Consider the following 4809-nt stretch of genomic DNA (forward strand, 5'->3'; position numbering starts at 1 on the left):
ATTCGCCCTTCAATCCGACACATTTCGGTTAGTAAGTTCTTGTGGTACAGCAAAGGAAATCTGGGATCAGCTGCGAGAGTTGTATTCCACAGATGAAGATCTGGAGCACTCAATTCAAACCCTACTTCTCTCTGAATTTGGAGAGTTCAAACAGAAGCCAGAGGAGGTTCTTACACAAACATTCGATCGGTTCAATCATCTTCTCAGTAAGATGATCAAACATGACATAGAAAGAAAGCTCATCGAACAAAAGGTCACTTTCTTAAATGGCCTAAGACCCGAATGGAGGGCGGTTATGTCGACGGTTAAAGCGCATGAGCAGTTCAAATCATATTCTTTGGCGAAATTGGTGGGGATTCTTAAATCCCAGGAAAAGATTGTGCTACAAGAGAAGAGTGTGGTTTCAAACTTGGGGCCTTTGGCCCTTCTGTCTAAAGGTAAGAGTGCAGCAGCAGCAGAAGAAGAAGAAGAAGAAGAAGAAGAAGAAGATCTGAATCTGGGAGACTACGATCTGACATCTGAAGATTATGCAATGATGGTGTCAAATCCCAGGAGGTTCATCAAGAAGAAGTTCCCTACCAACAAGAACCGAAATTGGCAGGGAAGCTACAGCTCTGAAAAAGTGAAAGAGGAGCTGAAGGTTGAAGAACCAAAGAAAGAAGCGAAGGGTGAAGCTGATTCTGGTGTCAGCTGCTTTTACTGTGGAGGGAAAAATCACTACGCAAAAGATTGCGTGTTGAAGAAAATGGTAGAGAAAGATGAGGAGAAGGATAAAGAAGCAAGTCTCCTGAAAAGACTAGAGGAGATTAAAAGTAAGAAAGCTACCACTAATCCCTCTATGAATGCTCTTGTTGTGCAGGATTCGGTAGATGATGATGAGTTCAGTGGTGTACAGGTGTGGTCGACCGACTCAGAAGATGATGAAGTAAGAAAGCCTACTCATGGAAAGGCTTATGTGGCGAAGAGTGGTGATGCTGGTGGACGATGTTTGATGGTGACAGATGTATCCCAAATGAGGGGATACAACACTGATGGTGGAAACGAAGTGGCTAAGGAGCGAGAGGACGTGTGCTTTACACGAAACTTCTCAGTGTGCAGATCAGTGAACTAGATGAACTGATCAAGAAGGTACAATCCATTTTTGTTTCATTTAAAATTCCACAAGCATCATATGAAAAAGAAATAATAACTTGAATTCAAGAATTTTGAATCTAGATAATTGTTTAACTCAAACACGTGTCACGAATTCTAATCTGACTGACCAAATAAGCAGGGTATCATCCAAGAGTGAGGAGCGAAGAATGTGGATTGAGCAGAAGGAGTTGGAGCTGGTTAAATCTAGGGATGAAAATATCTATTTGCAAAGAGACAATCTTAAATTGTTAAAATAGAGAAATGTTTTTTGTTTTATTGCAAAAAGACTTTATACTAACATTACTCAACTGCATTTAGACTGTAAAATAGGCCAAAAGATACATCGCATGACTTTGCCTTTCCTTGAGCTAAAGGAGGATGAAATCGATGCCGAAGCATACAACTGTGAAAGTGTTGTATCTTCAGATGATGTAAATCCCACTTATATGTTTGGTCTGGACAAAATTGAATCATTTATAAAGTCCAAAGACCATAAGGACATGCTTAAGAATCTTTTGGATGAAAATGATAGGTTGAAACTCAGAACCGAAACTATACAAAAATTTGACTCATTGAGTACCAAATTAAGTTTAGAAAATAAAATTGATGTTGAAAATGCATCTAAACTTAATGAGGACAATGACATGAGTGAAATCTCTATAGAGGATGAGGTGGACTGTTCATAGTTTATTAGAAGCGAACCTGAAAACCACAAAAACCTGATTTCTGAAAATTTTGTGGAATTCACTCGTCTATCCAAAAATAAGTCCCCAATCCTTAAAGAGAAGTCTGTTGTTTACCAAAAGGTAAGAACCACTCCCAATCAGGCTTTTAAGGTCACAGGAGTAACCGAACATCAGACATCTGAACTCTCTGCATTGGTGAATGAAGATAATACAGATGGTTGTGATGAGTTTTTCTGGTCTGCACCGATAGACAACGCAGACGAAACAGTTGGTTTATCGGAGCGAACATCATGGAAAGTCAAAGGTAGATATGTGGCAGAACCACTTAATAAACCTACCAACTTTGACATGCCCTGTTCCAGTGGCACAAAAGACGTTCCAGTAGAATGCGTCTCCTCAACAAGCGAAACCTCTTCCATGGAAAGTGAACCAGTTGTTCAGAAGCCGAAACAAAAGGCAAATATTCACAGACAACCGAAACAGGTGAAAAATCAAAAGCAGCAGAGAAATCTGAGATACAAGAAAAATCTCTCAGAGCGAAAGCAATTTTGGCGCTCCCAAAATCCTCACTATACTCACTTTGATAGAAACTCCAAGCCAAAAGGAGAAGAAAATAAGAGTAAAAGGAGCTTCAGTCCATTGGATCAAAAGAACCAGAAGAATACTTTCGGGCCACAGAAAGAACAAAACCGGAAAGATAAGTTCGGTCCCGAAAGTAACAACAACCGAAAGCCTGGTTTCGGTCCATCAAGCTTTTACAGCAGAAGACCCAGTTTCGGTCCAGCAACCCACAACAACCGAAAAGCCAGTTTTGGTCCATCAACAAATAGCAACCGAAGGTCCAGGTTCGGTCCCTCAAATGATCACAACCGAAAGGGTCATTTCGAACCTCAAGTCAGGAAAAATTCTCATTCTAATTTCTATTCCTCTAATCCTTCTCGTTCTCATCCTCCTTCTAAGCCTAATTCTCGTCCTACACGAAGCTCACACTTGAAGAAGGATTTGAAAGGAAAAAGTAAGATTTCCTTAGCAGATGAAGACCGAAAGCAAGCTAAAGTTCAAACTCCCGAACCTAAATCCAAAATACCTGCATCTAACTCCAATAAAATCAAAGTGTTTACTATTAAGAGGAAAGATGAAACAACCTTAATAAAACGAACTTATCTTGTTGATGTTTCTCTTACTATTCATGTTTCTGTAAAAGGCTCACGGGGACCCAATAAACTTTGGGTTCCTAAATCTGCTTAATTTTTGCAGGTTATAAGTGACGAGCAGTTCAACGAAGAATGGTACATAGACAGTGACTGCTCACGTCATATGACAGGAAGGAAGGCAGAGTTAAGGGAGTTTCGGTCCCATCAAAACAGTGGTAACGTCAAGTTTGGTAACAACTCCGATGAAACGATAAAGGGTTATGGGATGATAACCAATGGAGACTTTACAATCAGCAAGGTGGCTTATGTAGAGGGGTTGCAGCATAATCTCATCAGTGTGTCTCAACTGGTGGGAGTTACAGGTCTCAGAGTCTCGTTCGATGACGAAGGTTCAGAGATAATAGAGAAGAAATCCAACAAATTTATTCTCAAGTCAAAACGAAAAGGTGAAATGTTCCCTATGAATCTCAACCCAATCAAAGGGAATCCAGCCATATGTCTATTGTCCAAAGCACATTCAGAAGAAAGTTGGTTGTGGCACAGAAGGCTCTCACACCTCAACTTCAAAGACATCAACAAGCTAGTCATCGGTGGTCATGTTCGGGGACTTCCACTGCTTAAGTTCGATCGAGAACACTTATGTGCTACATGTGAAATGGGAAAACAAAGTCGCCAAAGTCACCCAACCATCAAAAACACCAAAGTTGTTGAACCACTTGAGTTGCTTCACATTGACTTATGTAGTCCATCATCAATCGAGAGCATTGGCGGAAACAAGTACATCCTTGTTATTGTTGATGACTTCTCACGATTTACTTGGGTATTCTTTCTAAAGCACAAATCTGAGGCAACTCCCAAGCTGAAGATCTTTATCAAGCAGGTCGAAGTGCAACTGAGAAAAGTCGTTCGAAACATCAGGAGCGACAATGGACTAGAGTTCAAGAACAAAGAATTCAAAGATTTCTTAGCAGGAAAACGCACCAGTCACAATTTCTCAGCCCCCTATACACCTCAACAGAACGGAATTGTTGAAAGGCGAAACCGATCCCTGTGTGAGGCGGCCCGAACCATGCTGAGTTTTGCCTCCCTCCCTCTATATTTATGGGCAGACGCCATTGCTGCAGCTTGTTTCACTCAAAACAAATCTTATCTCAACAAGCGTTTCTCTCTCACCCCCTATGAGATTATTAACAACAGGAAGCCGAATGTCAAGTTCTTTCATGTCTTCGGCTCGAGATGCTTCATTTTTAACTCCAAAGAGCATCGCAACAAATTCGATGTCAAAGCCGATGAAGGCATCTTTCTGGGATATTCTCTTACTTCAAAGGCGTACAAGGTTTTGAATAAGAGTTCTAAACGAATTGAAGAAACCTATTATGTAACGTTTGATGACAATTACGTCAAGAAGTTTAAGTCTACCGAAGAAGCAATTGGAGAGATTTTCTCTCAAACAGGTCAAGTCACAGCCTCAATCGCCAATTTCTTTGATCAGTTCATGGATTTATTTGATGAACCTGAGAAGGCTATTCACTCTGAGGCCACGGCAGCAGACAACAAGATGGATCACCTTAAGAAGATTATCGAAGACGCAGCCAAACAAATGGGAGAAGAAGAACCAGTTCGAAATGAACCTCCTCAGAGGAATACTTCGGTCGAGGGGGAGAGTCAATTCTCTTCAAATCGACACGACTCACATTTCCAGGGGGAGGATCCATCATTTTCAATCGACGATAATACTCATGGCAAGGGGAAGAATCCAATATTTGTCAGAACCGAAAACCCATCCAGAACCGAAAGTCAGGAACAACCCGAAAGTCCTGTAGCAACCAAATGTC

The sequence above is a fragment of the Lactuca serriola genome, chromosome 4 (assembly GCF_051521515.1).
Source record: "Lactuca serriola cultivar US96UC23 chromosome 4, Lser_US96UC23_V15, whole genome shotgun sequence".
In the NCBI taxonomy this organism is placed as follows: domain Eukaryota; kingdom Viridiplantae; phylum Streptophyta; class Magnoliopsida; order Asterales; family Asteraceae; genus Lactuca; species Lactuca serriola.